General features: G+C 56.5%; 1 protein-coding gene across 3 annotated transcripts in view; it reads right to left on the bottom strand.

The window, feature by feature from the left end:
* Nucleotides 1-16,471, bottom strand: part of NFIA (nuclear factor I A) — a 238,476-nt gene that overhangs the window by 214,817 nt on the left and 7,188 nt on the right. The window lies entirely within an intron of this gene.

A 16,471-nucleotide genomic window follows, 5' to 3' on the forward strand; every position in this document is an offset into this window, starting at 1 on the left:
AGCGCTGGGGGAGACACAGGGGAATCAGGTCGCCCCACGTGGGGCTCACAGTCTTAATCCCCATTTTACAGATGAGGTAACTGAGGCCCAGAGAAGTTAAGTGACTTGTCCACAGTCACACAGCTGACGAGTGGCAGAGCTGGGATTCGAACCCATGACCTCTGATTCCAAAGCCCGTGCTCTTTCCACTGAGCCACGCTGCTTCTCCGCTGCTTTAGACCGGGAGCCCCACGGGGGAACTGGGGATGGGTCCGACCTAATTGGCAAGTATCTAGCCCAGCGTTTAGTACAGTACTAGGTCCACAGTAAGTGCCCGACAGATACCATAAATGGCAGGATTGAAGCATCTCATCCGCTGAAAAAATCTGTTTGAGGGAAGAGCTGGGAGGGAACAGGCAACCGACGAGGAAGGAGAGTGTCTGCATGAGAAGCCGCGTGGCCTAGTGGAAAGAGCCCGGGCCTGGGAGCCAGAGGACCTGGGTTCTAATTCCGGCTGCCACCCACCCACTGGGTGACCTCAGGCATGTCATTTCATTTCTCTGGGCCTCAGTTTCCTCATCTGTAAAATGGGGATTAAGACTGTGAGCCCCATGTGGGACAGGCACTGCGTCCAACCCGATTTCTCTCTTATCTACCCCACTGCTTAGTACCGTGCCTGGCACCCGGAAAGCGCTTAAATACCGCAAAATTATTATTATTATTATTACCCTTGAATAAGCACCCAAAGGAATGGAGAACCCGGAGCAGGGTTGGGAAAAAGAGCCGTGAGGGGGACACGCTAAAGAACCGCATGAGAATCAGTGTGGCCTGCTAGGAAAAGCCCAGGCCTGGGTGTCTGAAGGACCTGGGTTCGAATTCTGACACCGCCGCCCCTCCGCTTGGGCAAGTCACTTCACTTCTCTGTGCCTCGGTTCCCTCGTCTGTAAAACGGAGATTAAGACTGTGAGCCCCACCTGGGGCAGGAACTGTGTCCAACCCGATTAGCTTCAATCTACCCCGGGGGCTCAGTCTGGTGCCTGGCACATAGTAAGCACCTAACAAATATTATTTAAAAGAAAAAAAATCTAGCGAAACGTTACACCGACCGGGATCGTTCCCCGGGAGCAACGGAAAACGCGTTAGCCTCGTCGAACCTGGGCTGCTCTGGGGGCCGCCGAGCAGGGCGCCCGGAAACGGACCTCTCCAAAATACCGGAAAGGACAAAACGGCGCTACCGAGCGCCAGGTCGACCGTGGCGTTGGGACCCAGATGGTTCATTTCGTCCGGACAGCGCCCGCCCGCTTTCTTTCTTCCTCCTCTGGAGGATTTGAACCGCTAACGTCCCGTGAACTCTATCGAGCTGACTTTGCCATTCTCACTGCCTGGAAAACAAAGAAATCTGTCTTGAGTTTCATAAAGCCCCACATGTTCCTGTGACTAATCCAGAACGGGTTTCATTAGAGTGTACAGAAGAAGTCTCTATGACAATCTCATGCCGTTCTAAATGTGGCCGACACACACTTGCTGTCTTTCGGAATGACTTCGGGACACGTCATCTGCCCCAACCCTTCCTCGGCCGAGGGAGCCAGACCCGGGGGGACGCCGATCCCCGAGATGGCCGCGCCTCCGACACCCCCCGAGCTTAGAAGAGGACGGCGGCTCCCGGGTTCGGGGGGCCTTCGGGGGCCTGCCTTCTCTCCGTCACCTCCACCATCTGTAATCCCTCTCCCAGTAGGCCATCGCAGCTGTGCCATTTCACACACATCCCCCAACACGTGTGCGAGCACGCACGCGCGCACACACACATACACGTAAACCCCGCCCCCTTCCATGCGTGTTCCGGCCATATTTACTAGAAATCGGGACGAGGCAGAGCGGCCCAAACTCAGGCTTGGTGGGGCGGTTCGGGGAAGCCTCGAGGCAACTTCCCGGGCCAGAACTCGCCCCTTGGGTGGGCGGCGGGTGGGCTGCCCGTCTAGCAGAGCGGCAGCTCCCCGCGGGCCGGGGCCACGGCCTCGTTTCCGCTGTGCTCTACCCGGCGCCTCACGCGCGCCAGGTGGCCGGCGAACGGGGCGGAGCGATGGGCGGCTTCCTTCGGGTCGTCCCTCCGGCGGCCCCGGCCACCTGCCGCGGCCGGGCGGGAGTGCGGATGGCTCGGGGCCAGCCCTGTCCGCTAACGGGAAGACCAAAAAGAACAACCCTAGGGTCGGTGCTCGGGTCCCATCGCCCTCCTGGGCCCCGTCGGGGACCAACTCTCGCAGAAGGGCGCCCGGACCGACTCCCGCCCAGCCGGGGTCTCCCTCAGCGGTGCCTCTGCTGGGTTTGGCTGATGTAATGCTTGAAAGATTTCTTTTTTCTCCTAATTAAAAGTTCTCGTCTCGAGGAGAAATCTAACGGATAAATAATTCCCGCTTCGCCCCGCGTGCCGGGCTCTGATTCTTCTGTCTGCCGAGCAAAGGGGCGATCCGGCGAACCCTGCGGCAGAAACGGCGGGAGGGAGGGCGTCGACAATCCCCACCCCCCGCCGCTGGACCCGCCGACCCGCTCGAGCCTTCGGCGAGGGGAGGTTCGCGGTGGGGAGAGGGTGGCTGATTTCAAAACGGGAAAGACACCACGTCACCCTCGACCCCAGGCGATCAATCGGCGCCATTTACCGAGTGCTTAGTACAGGCTATTACGTGCCGAGCGCCGTACTGAGCTCCCGGGAAAGTACAACGGTAAGATGCTCGGTCCCCGCCCTCGGGAACCTTACAGTTTAATGGAAGAAACGAGCACAAGCCATTAAAGACGCAGCATTGCCTAGTGGAAAGAGCTCAGGCCCGAGAGTAGGGACACCTGGGTTCTAATCCAGGCAATCGGCAGTGGCTACAGCCCGGGCCTGGGAATCAGAGGGTCATGGGTTCTAATCCCAGCTCCGCCACTTGTCTGCTGCGTGACCCTGGGCAAGTCGCTCACCGGGCCTCAGTTCCCCCATCTGTAAAATGGGGATTGAGACTGCGAGCCCCACGTGGGACAGGGACTGGGTCCAACTCGATTTGCTTGTAGCCACCCCCGTGCCTGGCACATAGTAAGCACTTAAATACCATCATTATAGAGATATTTTTTATCTCTATGTGCTAAAGTGTATAAATGTGGGCGGCCTAGCCGGGAGACTACTGGATGGGCGCCACCTGGGAATGTGGAGATTAATCAGGGAAGGGATCTCAGAGGAGGAGGGGTACCAGGAAGGCTATGGACTGGCAGACTTCAATCAAATCAATCAATCAACGGTATTTGTTGAGCGCTCACTATGTGCAGAGCGCAGTATCAAGCACTCGGGACAGTACGATACTACAGCCGTGGCCCCGGCCCATGACACGCTTACAGTCTAGAGAGGGGAAGACAGATGTTAATATAGATAATTTCAGCGGGAGAGGAAACTCCAGGCTGGAGGAAGGGCATGAGCCTGCTGGAAACTCACTTCACCCCTCTGGGCCTCAGTTTCCCCATTTGCACAATGGACATAAGATACCCGCTCTTCCCACCTCGGACTAAGGGCCAGGGGCTGGGTCTCTCCTGACCACCTTGTACCTGCCTCATTATTCGGCACTAAGAAACCCCTTCGGTAATCCTAGAATTCAGTCGATCGATTATGACCGGGTGCTTACCGCGTGTAAAGCACTGTTCTGAGCGTCTGGGAGAGCACGGTACAACAAAGCTGATCGACCTGTCCACAGTGTATCGATGAATTGTATTTACTGAGCGCTTACCATGAGCAGAGCGCTGTACTAAGCTCTTGGGAATGGCCAATACGACATTCATCCCGTTGGGAAGGGCCAGCAATGGGGAAGTGGCGATTTTCTCACCTCTCAGCCCAATATCCTGCTAGCCAGGAAGCCCCTTGAGGCCAGGGAGCCTGTCTATTAAGAAGCAGCGTGGTTTAGCGGCTTGGGAGCCAGAGGTCGTGGGTTCTAATCCCGGCTCCGCCACTTGTCTGCTGTGTGTCCTTGGGCAAGCTATTTCACTTCTCTGTGCCTCAGTTCCCTCATCTGCAAAATAGGGATGAAGACTGTGAGCCCCACGTGGGACAAGCTGGTCATCTTGAATCTCCCCCAGCGCTTAGAACAGTGCTTGGCACATAGTAAGTGCTTAACAAATACCATCATTATTATTATTAACCACACCGGATGGTCCTCTCCCACGCGCTCAGCCCAGCGTTGGGCACACAGGAGGCGCTCCGTAAATACCATCGCCAGATTGACTAGCCAGGCCGAGAGGAAGGGGCCTCCAGGTCTTCGCCCTGCTCTCTCAGGGCCGGAAAAGAATCCCTCTTCTCCCTAAGGCACGGAGTCGCCTTTGAGCCCGGCCCTGCCCCGAATCGGGTCCTGCGTTCCAGAAAGGAAGGCTGAGGTTTTGCCCTGTGACCTCTGACCTTACCAGAGGAGCACAAGGCTGTGTGCCGCTGAGACCCGCAAGTGGGGAGCGTCCATACGGGGGCCACGTTTGGGGGGTCCGGCTCCCCCTCCACCGACGTACGGGCTCCGATCCGTCAACGGCCGGTGGGAATAGAGAAGCGGCGTGGCCTACTGGCTAGGGCCCCGGCCCGGGAGTCAGACGGACCTGGGTTCTGATCCCGGCTCCGTCACTTGTCTGCTGCGTGACCTTGGGCAGGTCACTGCACTGCTCTGGGCCTCGGTTCCCTCATCTGGAAAAAGACCGTGAGCCCCACGTGGGACAGGGACTGTGTCCAACCTGATTACCTTTTATCTACCCCAGTGCTTAGTACGGTGCCTGGCCCAAAGGAAGCACTTAACAAATACCACAATGATTACTACTATTATTATATTAATATTAATAATGATAATAATCTGGGGGAACCCATCCTCAGGGCCCGGTGCTTTCATTCTCCACCTCGCTCGGTTTAAATAATGGAAATCCCTCATGGCCTTCTTGTAAAAATGAAATTAAAGAGGGGAACAAACTCCTTCCAGTACTTTCTGCCTCCAAGGAAATCTTTGCTGCTCACTGAGCTTTCTAGAGATGTGTCTGTTTTACCTTGCACTGTCCTCTCCCAAGCGCTTAGTAGTGTTCTGCACACAGTAAGCGCTCAATAAGTTCGACTGAATGAATGGAGATCATCAATTTAGAGAAGCAGCGTGGCTCTGTGGAAAGAACACGGGCTTGGGAGTCAGAGGTCATGGGTTCTAATTCCGGCTCCGCCACTTATCAGCTGTGTGACTTGGGGCAAGTCACTTCACTTCTCTGTGCCTCAGTGACCTCTTCTGTAAAATGGGGATTAAGATTGTGAGCCCTAAGTGGGACAACCTCATTACCTTGTATCTCCCCCACTGCTTACTTAGAACAGTGCTTGGCCCATAGTAAGCGCTTAACAAATACCATTATTTTTATTATTATTAACAAACAGCACGATTATTATTGTTATTTTATCATTGGCCACTCGTCTTCTCTGTGCCTCAGTCTCCTCTGTCAAAAAGGACTACTACTTAACCCTATTCTCTCCCCCTCTTGAAACCGTGAGCCCCGAGTAGGACGGGGACCGACCTGCTTCTACTTCTCCTACCGCAGCGCTTAGGACAGTCCTTGCACATCAGGCGAGCTTCGCCTCTACCCCACTTAGTAGAGCTTGGGTTTGAGGGGGGTCCAGCCAGTTTTCGGGGTATTCCCGGCCAAACCGTTCTCGGGGCTAGAGGCAGCACAGACCACGCATTTCAGGGACTGTTCTTCCCTCCGTCGGGATGCACAATAGCCACGTTGTTGAAAGGGCACGATGACAAAGACTTTATTCTCACAAGTAACTCGAAACTACTTTTCTGGAGCAGAAAATCCACCCCGTTGGAGACGTCCAACCAAGTGAACTTACCGCTCCCGAAAATCGCCCCAACCTGGGCGTCTTCGGCAGCCGCGGAGGCTTCGCCGATCGACGGATCTCTGCTCGCTCTAGGGGGGCGGAGGGGGGCTGGCGGGTGGTCCCCCATCCCTTGAGCTATGAAGCCCGGGTGAGGGGGGAGGGTCCCAGGGTCTCGCTGTAAAACGGGGGCGGCCCGGTCCGTTGAAAAGCAAACCGATCGCCTCCACCATGGCGCACCTTCTAGACCCTCCCTCTCCCCAGCTGCCATTCCCGAAGGGCCTCTCACCCAGCGCTGGAGGCTGACAGGAACGAGCTTGCCAATGCACCATGGCATATTGGGATAGAGCCCGCGCCCGGGAGTCAGAAGGACCTGGATTCCAATCCGGCCACGTCTGCTAAGTGACCTGGGGCAAGTCACCTCACTCCTCTGGGCCTCAGTTCCCTCATAATGGGGATGAAGACTGTGAGCCCCATGTGGGATCGGGACTGTATCCAACCTGACTGCCCTCTCTCTACCCCGGCGCTAAGAACGGTGCCTGGCACAAAGTAAGCGTTTAACAAATACCACCAAAAGAGAAAACAAAGGAAAGATACAAATAAGATGCCTCCCGGCTTTCGGCTGCGGCAGAGTGACGAGCGCGAACCATTCCAGACCGGAAGGAAGAGCGGGGGGAACGCGGAATCGCATCTTCCCCCGGCACCTCCCGGCCGACGGGGCTCGGCTCCCCTCGGAGGCGTCTCCAACCTCGGATATCGAGCATCGGCCGGGCCCTCTGTCCCGCGGTCCCCGTCTCGGCCCTTCCCTCTGGGGCCAGGGCGCTCCCGGAGCTCAGTGGGGACCTGTCCACGGAAAGCCTGCGATGGACCCAACAACGGGATTTGTTGAGCGCCTGCTCAGCGCGGAGCCCCGTCCTCGGCGGACCACCTTTGGAGAGGATAATCCAACGGGATGACCCAACAGAAACGTTCCCTGCCCGTAACGAGTTTAAAGTCTAGAAGGCGGAGACAGACATTAATATGAATAAATACGTAACTGATAGGGCTGGGGCCATGAAGAGTGACCCAAGCTTTGAAGGGCGGGGGGGGACAACAGAGACTGGAAGCTCCTGATCATGTCTACCAACTCTACTGTCCAATAATAATAGTAATATTTATAATGGTATTTGTTAAGCACTCTCTCTGTGTCGAGCACTGTTGCAAGCGTTGGGTAGTACAAGGTAAACAGGTTGGACACGGTCCCTGTCCCACATGGGGCTCACGGTCTTAATCCCCACTTTATAGATGAGGTCACTGAGGCGGAAAGAAGTGAAGTGACTTGCCCAAGAACACACAGCAGCCAAGTGGTAGAGCCGGGATTAAAACTCACGTCCTCTGACTCCCAAGCCCACGCTCTTGCCACTAGGCCACGCCGCTTCTCTCCCAAGTGCTCGGCACAGCGTTCTGCACAGAGTAGACTGGAAGCTCCTTGAGGGCAGGGATGGTGTCTACTAACTCTACAGGCGCTCGGGACAGCGCTCCGCGCGCACTAGACCGGAAGCTCCCGGAATGCAAGGATCGGGTCTACCAACTCTAGATGTACGCTCCCAAGTACTCCAGCGCTCTGCACACAGGAGAGTGGAAGTCCCCTGAGGACGGGGATCACGTGTACTAACCCCGCCGTCCTCTCTGAAGTGCTCGGTAGCGGACCCGAAGCTCCGCACGGAAGACCGGACGCCGCCGACGGCCCGGTCGTCGCGCCGGAGGAACCACCGACCCCTCGCGGGTGGGGGCGGGGAGGGAGCGGTGGATTTTCCCGATTTTCCAGACACAAAAAAGGGAACACGGTCCCATCACGGCTCCCGGGTCGTTCCCTGCCAAATAGTTCTCCCAACCCCGCATCCGCCAATCAGGGCGAGCTCGGTGACTCACCATAGCGACATCTCACCCAATAACGCGCTCTCCCATCGTGTCCTGGCACACATACAAAAAAAAAAAAAACCCCACAAAAAACCATGGCAACAAAGACAACAGCTTGGCAAGGCAGCTGCTGCGCACAAAAACATACAAATTTTAAAACTGCTTTCCTAAAAAAGTCCCCCGCATTGTCATTTTCACTCTTCCTACCACCAGTGGGCCATGGAACGTAAGCTACCAGCCATGCCCCAGAAGGAGAAGAACGGGTGATCGTGCATCCTCGAACTCTGGAAAGCTGCTTAAGTGTGACCACCTTTTGTCTCTACTTTCTTCCCAACACGGGGACCCACTTGGCAGCTAGATAAAGCACGGGTTGAGCGGGGTGGGGAGGGGCCGGCCGTCAGCACCCTCTCCTCTCGCGTGATTTTTGGGTCGGCCGACCCTTCCGCTACCTCGGCGAGACCCCTTCGCCTTCTAGGCGCCTCGGTTTTCCCTTCCACCAAATGGGGAGAGTCACACCTGCTTTGAGAACCATGGGGCGTCGCGGTATTTTTCTGGGGAAGAAGGCCGGTCCCAAATATCCTCGCCCGCTCACTCAGAGCCTCTGTCCGGTTCCTTTTTTTTTTTAAGGACATCTGTTTAAAGAGCTTTCCGGGCATCGAAGCGCTGGTCTAAGCGCTGGGGTAGATAAGCGCTTACTACAGTGCTTTGCACACGGTAAGCTTTCAATAAAAACGACTGAATGAACGAATGAATGTAAGTTAATCGGCTTACACGGGGCTACCAGCCTAAGTCGGAGGGAGAACAGGTATTGAATCCTCTTTTTGCCAGAGAAGGGAAGGGACTTGCCCACGGTCACACAGTAGGCAAGTGGTGGAGCCGGGATTAGAACTCAAATCCTCTGGCTCCCAGGCCTGTGCTTTATCCACCAGGCCGTGCTCCTTCCTACTCAGACAACTGCACTCCATCCTCCCCACCAAAATGACCATCCGAGGGTCCCCAGAGGGGTCATTCGAAGCCGAGAGCCGAGGCGGAATAGGGCGACGCGCTCCTAACGACTCATCTTCCGATCGGCCTTTCCCGCCACCCATCGGAGACTCCCGATTGGGAGTGATAAAAGGGAAGTCCTGCCCGAAATGCTGCTCACATCGCTTCCAATTTCCGGTCGGAAGGGCCTTTCCCAGTCCACGTCCAGCACCGGCGATTCCACCCAGAGTCGGCTGAGTCCGCTCGGCTGAAACCCGTTACAGACTCCTCCTTCTTTCCCTTTACTCCACCGGAAATGAGAGTCTGTCTGCCTGATCACAGCCCTCTTCTCAGAGTCTGGACCTTTTTCTACCTGGTTTCATAAAGAGCCACCTAAGGATCCACTCTTCTTTCTGCCCCGAAAGCGGTTCAGCACGCCTCCCTCAAGCGGACGGACCACTCCTCAAGGCCCGCGATCATGTCTGTTAATGCTACCGTGCGCTCCCAACCACTCAATTCAGCGGTCCGCACGCAGTGGGTGCTCAATAAATACTAGCGAGTGAGAAATCAATAGTAATGATGCGTATACATCTATAATTCCATTTATTTATACTGATGCTATTGATGCCTGTTCACTTGTTTCGATGCCTGTCTCCCCGCTTCTAGACTATGAACTTGTTATGGGCAGGGATTGTCTCTATCTGTGACTGAACTGTACTTTCCAAGCGCTTACTACGGTGCTCTGCACACAGTAAGCGCTCAATAAATACGATCGAATGAATGAATAAGAATTTCCATTCCGTTTCCCGGGGATTCGCTCGGGGATATCTGCCGGGTGAGCCCCCGAGGAAGAATGCGGGGTGAACACTGACCAGAGCCCCGAATCGTTGCTCCTTAGGAGCTGGCTTCACTGACCAGAGCACCCAAGGCCCGTCGGCCCTTCAAAGCCCCTCCCCGAAAGACGTTCAAACTTTAAGCTCTCTAGAGGGAGACTTTCTGGAACCAAACCTCGGACCGGGACGGAGACCGTCCCCGCTCTCCGGATCCGGCGCCGGGAAGGGAGCTTTACACTGTGGCTGTTGAAGTTTTCCTGCCCGACAGTAAAGGGAAAAAAATCTCAGTGGGAGGGATTTGGGGTGTGGAGTTTGTGGTGGTCTTTTTCTTTTCCCCCCCGGAGACTCTTTTATCCTAGTTCAACTTGGAAAAAAACAAAACAAAATCGTGCTACCGCCGGGGTCCTTTTCTTTGATAATTTGTTTGCTTGCACCTCATAAAAAAAAAAAGAAAAAATCAACCTCCCCAAGAACAAAAAATTAAAGAGGTTCTTTTGTCTGGATTTTACTTCTCCCCCAGTGCACCGGCACTGACCATGAATGGGCCCACGCCAACGTTCAGCCCTCCGTTTCCACCCCGTGCGCCGGGCCCCGGCCCCGCTCGCCAGCGGAACACGCTGGGATGGGAAGACTGGGGCTCTTTTAGACCCCGGGGAGGCCGAAAACGCAGGGGGGAGCGGGGGTTCCCTAGGACTGGACGGGGAGAGACAGAGAGAGAGAGAGAGGAGCAGAGACAGAAAGGGGAGAAAGGGTGAGAGATGGTGGGAGCGGAGAGGGGAGAGACGGGGGGCCCCGGGGGGAGATCTCCCTGCCGCCAGCCAGACCGGACTCGCCCCCTTCCAAATCCCGTTTCACCAAGACGGGCCTCCGCTATGGATTCTGGGACCAGCTGAGAGTTTCCTGAAATGAATGTCTCTTCGCAGCTAACGGCGGGGCGGTGGGAGAGAACCTGCGCCTGCATCTCCTCCGGCCCCTTCCCCACCCCGACCCTTCGGCCGAGAATCAGCCGGACCCTGATGGGGCAGTGTTTTTTAACCAGGGGCTCGTGGGGCGGGGGGTGGCAGGGAAGATGGACGGGGGTGGAGACTTGGTTGAGGCTTTGGTGACTGCTTGAAATGAAACTTCTGACGATTTGAACTGAATAATCCATATATATGAACACACACGTATATACATATAGAGTGTGTGTCTGTGTATAAAATAATAATAATAATAATAATGGTATTTGTTAAGTGCTTACCATGTGCCAGGCACTGTACTAAGCGTTGGGATGGTTACAAGAAATATATATACATAAAATCCAAGTCTGCACCTCTCCCAGAAAGTGAGGTGCTTCTTAGAAGAAGAGCACGGAACTGGGAGTCAGAACCCCCGGTTTCTAGCCCGGCTCTTCCCTCGGCTCGCTGGGTGACTTCCGAGGAATAAAACCAACCAATACCCGCCGGGGTATCCGTTAAGCGCTCACGAAACACACGGCATCAAACCAAGCGCTGGGGGGGGGGGGGGTCTGTAGGCACGAGATCATTAACAACGGGCATCAGTTTCCTCCTCTGCGAAACGGGGAGGGGGAGGTCTGCCCCTTGGACGGCCGGGCGGCCCGATCGCCCGGGCCGGACCTCGGCGTCGGGAGCGGTCCAGGGGCCGGGGGGCCGCCGGCGGGAAGCGGGGAGCTGGGCGGGAGGGCAGACCTGCCCGCGCTCCGTTCGGAGAGGGAGTCTTCTCCGTTCCGCCTTCGGTTCCGAGCGCGCGGGTTGTTTTCCCTAATCGGCGGGGCCATTTGAGAGCAATTAGGACTTCTCCCGCCGCCGAGGACGCCGCCGACGGAGACGAAGAGGCGCGCGCGGCTCCGGGTCCTCGGCGAACGCTCGGCTGTGTGCGGCGGCCACAACAAAGCCTGTGGTTTCTCCCACACTTGCCTTAAATAGACTGAAATTAATGCTATTCATCGCGGGGTGGGAAAGAAGGGGAATGCAAAAGTGCAGGCACTGTCGGAAACCCGGCCGGAGGCGTTGGGGAGTCTCCGCAGGCCTCGCGGCTGGCGACGGGATGACGTCCGCTCAGAGACGCCGCTTCAATGTGGCGGCCAGAGGGGCTCCAAGTTTCTCTCGCTCGGCTGGGACGCCCACCCCCACCCCACCTCCCCGCTTCCCTCCCGGCTACTGTTTGTGCCACACGCTGAACGAATCATGCTTTCGTATCTAGAAGACATCCCGCGAGTATTAAAAGCACATTGAGGCCCTGTTGGTTTGGGGTTGGCTGGTCGGGGTGGGAGAAAGGAGAAAGTTAAAACACATGATTGTACCGGTGCCAGCGTCTCGGGCGAGAGCACGGCGGTTTCCCCGGCCGCTCCTGGCCCGGGGGGGCGGCGGGGGGTTGCCGGGGCGGGCACTGTCGCTGCCGTGCCAAGGGCACGTCCCTCCCACCCCCCATCCCAGCCGGCGGGGAGAAAGCAGGTGTCTCGGACGAAATCCTGCTTCTGGCAAACGCCACTGGGCCCCTCTTCCCAAATACAAGTTCGTTCTGGGGGTGGCGAACCAGAAACACACACACACACACACAAAGATGGAAATCCGGGTACAAACCTATAAACAGCTCCTGGGGGAACTTTTTTCTTTTATTTAATTCCTCCCCCCACCCAGTGGAAATATAAGATCTAACCTCCACATTCACGTTGTATTTCGGATGTTTAGGATGTTTAGGGCTGATGTGGGTTTGGAGAGGGAGGAGGGCTTTTAGCACAGCAGAATTAGAGGCAGGCAGCCAGGATCTTTAAATAAAAGGATCCCAGACGATCCTGGAGATTTCGCCCAGGGATGACGACAACAAGAAGAGTAGCGACGATAACGGCCTCTTCGGCACTTACTACGTGCCTAGCACTGGGTTAAACGCTGAGTTAGAAACAATAGAGCCAGATCCCACGCGGGCCTCAGGATGTTTTACTTCGCACGCCCCGGGGCTGAGTTCGGGATCTGCCTGCCTTCGAAGAGCAGGTCTTGGAAAATGCCCCGTGCAACAGGGGTATACAGAGCGTTGTGGAAGTGCCACCCGGGATTTCTATCTCTCCACTCTCTTTCTCTCTCCCTTCCTTTCCCCACCCCATCTCTTTCGCTGTCTCTCAGTGTCTCTCTCTGTCTCTCCTGATCTTACACCTGCTCTTTAGCAGTGGGAAGTGAGTTCTCAATCTGTCAACGCAGCCATCTGGTCGACCTGCGTACCGCGGGCTTTCTCCGTGACTGTACGGAGGAATGGCAACGCCAGAGCCGAAATCGAACTCAACGTCTTCGAAACGCGTGGCGAAGGAGGGAGTAGGGTGTCTGGGAGCAAAACAGGAAAGTCATCTGAATAATTGAGAATGAGCTTTCACCACAGGATAATTAAATTAACAATATGGTGGATGGAATGTGGCAAACGGCAATTCTTTATCGGGTTAAACACCTTCCGAGAGCAGCTCTCGGCGCTTGCCAAGACACCAGGGCGGCTCTTTCTCTGACGTTTGGTGAGCCGAGAACACTTTTCACATCAGGCCCCGGCTTCAGTCCGAACAGTCTGAAGCTATTAACTGGATTAATGCAGTCACGATCGATAACAATTGTACTCAAAGATTACCGTGCAAAAAAAAAAAAAAAAAGAAAGTCATGTTCCTCTCGGGCTGAGAATGGGTGGGCCACCCCCAGGACCCCCGAGTTGTATTTCAAATGACTGGGGCGGTCCCCTTTTGAAATTGCACCGTGGTTATCTCGGTTGGGGGTGGTGAATCTGAAATAAAATTGCCCCAAGTTCAACCTAACCGGGCCCGCTTCAAGATTGAGATGCTCACAGTGTGTCGGGCCCCTCAGCAAATTCAGCCGCAGCGCGGCCTAGAAGGCCTGGGAGTCAGAAGGACCTGGGTCCTAATCCCGGCTCCGCCACCCGTCTTCAGCTGGATGACCTCGGGCAAGTCACTTCACTTCTCTGGGCCTCAATTCCCTCAACTGGAAAACGGGGATTGAGACCGTGAGCCTCACGTGGTTCAGGGACTGTTGTCCAACCCGATTTGCTTGTATCTACCCCAGCGCTGAGTACAGCGCCTGGCGCATAGTAAGTGCTTGACAAATAGCAGGATTATGAAATACCATAATACCTACGCCGCCGTTATCGGGTCTGTAAAACGGGGATTAAGTCCGCGAGCCCTCCGTGGGACGGGGACCGCGCCCAGCCCGATTATCTCGTATCTACCGCAGCGCTTAGGACAGTGCCCGGCACACAGTAAGCGCTTAACCGACACCATAATTATTAGTATTGATTTCTCCTGGATGGAGGCAGCCCAAGTCTCCCAGGGCTCTGGCCTCCTCTCTCGAAACGATGTACATACGACCTCCCGGATCACCCCATTTAGGCCGTGATTTTGGGAGGGAAAGGGGAAGGAGCAAGGGGGGAGGGAGAGTCACACTGCCCGGGGAGCGGCCCCGACCGCGGCCGACTCGGCCCGCCCCCGAAGCCGACCGCGACGAGCGTCGAAAAATAAAGCGCTTCGCTGCTCTTCGCGACCTCGCCGATAACAAGCCACCTTTGTCCGGGAGAGGGGTCTTTCAGAAGTCTGACCTCTCGCAAAATTTAACTACCTCAATTGACTCTTTTCTCCCATCTGATTACATTAGCAGAAGTTCGACTGAAGCCGCTTAAAAAAAAAAAAAAACAGAAAGGGAAAAAAAAGCCCCTCTGGAAAGTTCTCGGTTGAGTGCCTACTAATGAACAGAGGTTAACTTTATCTCCGGGGTCAGATGCCTGGTGGCTGGGGTTACAGCCTTAACAACTTAAACGGTGACCTTGCCACGTGCCTGGTATATATGGGAGGTTCGATACACATCGCCCGCTGGAGGCCCGGTCGTAAATCCGCTCCGCCGTCCCGACTCGCCAAGGGGACGGTCTCGGCCGCGCTCAGACGGGGTTTCCAAGCGGTCGGGAGATCCGGGCCGGGGAGAAATGCTACTGGACTTCTCTGCTTTGAAGGAGAGGAGTGTCGCTCCGGGGGTGACCTCTGTCCGGACGGCGAAACGTGGAATGCCGGAGCAGAATAAACGCGGGGTTGGTCCAGCGCTTAGTACTGGCCAAGCCCCGAGCCGGGGGTAAGGGGGTGGGCGTGCGATCACCAGGGCGGACCCGGTCGGAGGGAGGACGGATGCGGAATCGCCATTTTACAGAAGAGAACACCGAGGCCCAGAGCAGTCAAGCGACTCGCCCGAGGACTCGCAGCGGGCAAGCGGCAGAGCCGGGATTAGAACCCGGGTCCTCCGACTCCCGGGCCCGGTTCTCCTTCTCCTAGGCCACGCTGCCCCTCGGGTCTCCATCCTCTTTCTTGCCCCGTCTCCCGACCCGATTGACCGGTCTCTACCCCAGCGCTCAGAACGGTGCTCGGCACACGGTAAGCGCTGAACAAGTACCGCTATTATTATTCTTTTTTATTATTATTATTATTATTATCGCTCCGTCCACCAAAACCAAAATCTCCCCCGCCCTTTCAATCGCCACTCGAACTCCTGGACTGAGGTTCCGCGCCCCAAAAAAGTCCGCGGGAGCGAGATGGCCGTCCCTTCGATACGATCGGATCCGCGCGGACTCCGAGGATTCCCTCCCGCCTGACTGAAGACGCGTTCCCTCCCGGAAAACGGGGGGGTCCCGAGCGATAACCGGCCCGCCCGTTTGAGGAAGCACGGGGAGGTCTCATCTTTGGGAGACGTCTAGAATGAGCCGTCTTAGAAGAGGCCGCAGAATCGGAGGAGCGGGAGAGCGAGTGAGGGAGAGCGAGTGAGCGCGTGCACAACCGAGAGAGGGAGAGAACGAAAACGGGAGAGAGGAATAAGCGCTGTGGGTGAAAAGTCCACAATGGTTTTGGCACATATCTTCAAGCACGTTTCAGAGTCTGTGCCTCTTGCCAATCCTGGCAACTTCTCAAAACTTTTAAGGAGGTAAAAACATTGTTTCGTGTTTACAAATCTTCAGTTCTCTAACAGATGCTTGTCAAATCAGTTATAGGCAAGTTGACCAACCCACCTAATATTTGTCCTGGCAACTTCCCTTTCCTAAATCGCAGGTCTCCAAAAAACCCCTTCGCGCGGGGCTAAGACATTTCGGGACAAAGAGCCCTTAATATTTTCTTTTGTGATTTTCCTGTTGCGCACACAGCAGAAGCTGCCATTACTGCAGGCCTACCAGGACCAATGGCTGTCGAGTTGGCTGAAATTCAGGCGCGGCCGAGGATTCTGGGAAACAACGGGAAACATCAAGCCGAGGTAGCCCGATCCGCGCTCTCGACGGATCGCTCGGCAAGGGAGGGCGGGTCCCGCCGTGTCCCACCCCCCCGGGTCCCACTGGGTCGCCCGGTGGGGAGCACCGGGGGGCCGGCCGGCGCCAACCGGGCCCCCGGACGGACCGCCGGACCGACGCGTGCAAACGGTCGAGGAGGATGCGCCACGTCTCGCGCGGCGGTGCCGCTTCCGAAGCCTCGTGCCCCGCGGCTGGCCGTTCTCTCGCCCCGCCCCGCCCCGCCCGTGGCTCAAATTTCTCAGCCGGTCGCACCCGGGCCTTCCTCCGGCCCCGAAGGCACGGGAGGGGGGAACCCAGGGTGGAAGTCGGTTCCTTAACTCGCCAGCTTCCCTCTCGCCCAGGGCCTCCACACCCGACCGCCGACCCCGAAACGGGGCCTCGTCGCCCCCGCCACCCAACGCGGGGGACCCGGAGGGTCGAGGTCACCACGTTCGGCCGACGAGCCGCTCCCCGAGAGCGAACCGTTTAACTTCTGTCGCTCTTGGCCGGGGAACCCCGGGGGGCTCGGGCCACGGGAGGACCGTATTTCGGAGGGTGCCGGGGTCTGGAAACCGCAATCGGGCCTGGCGCTCCCTCCCCGCCCACCGGCTCCAGTGCTTTGTCCACCCTCCTGACCGGACCGGTTTGGGCCCACACTGGCGGCCGAGGA

The sequence above is a fragment of the Ornithorhynchus anatinus genome, chromosome 18 (assembly GCF_004115215.2).
Source record: "Ornithorhynchus anatinus isolate Pmale09 chromosome 18, mOrnAna1.pri.v4, whole genome shotgun sequence".
NCBI lineage: Eukaryota > Metazoa > Chordata > Mammalia > Monotremata > Ornithorhynchidae > Ornithorhynchus > Ornithorhynchus anatinus.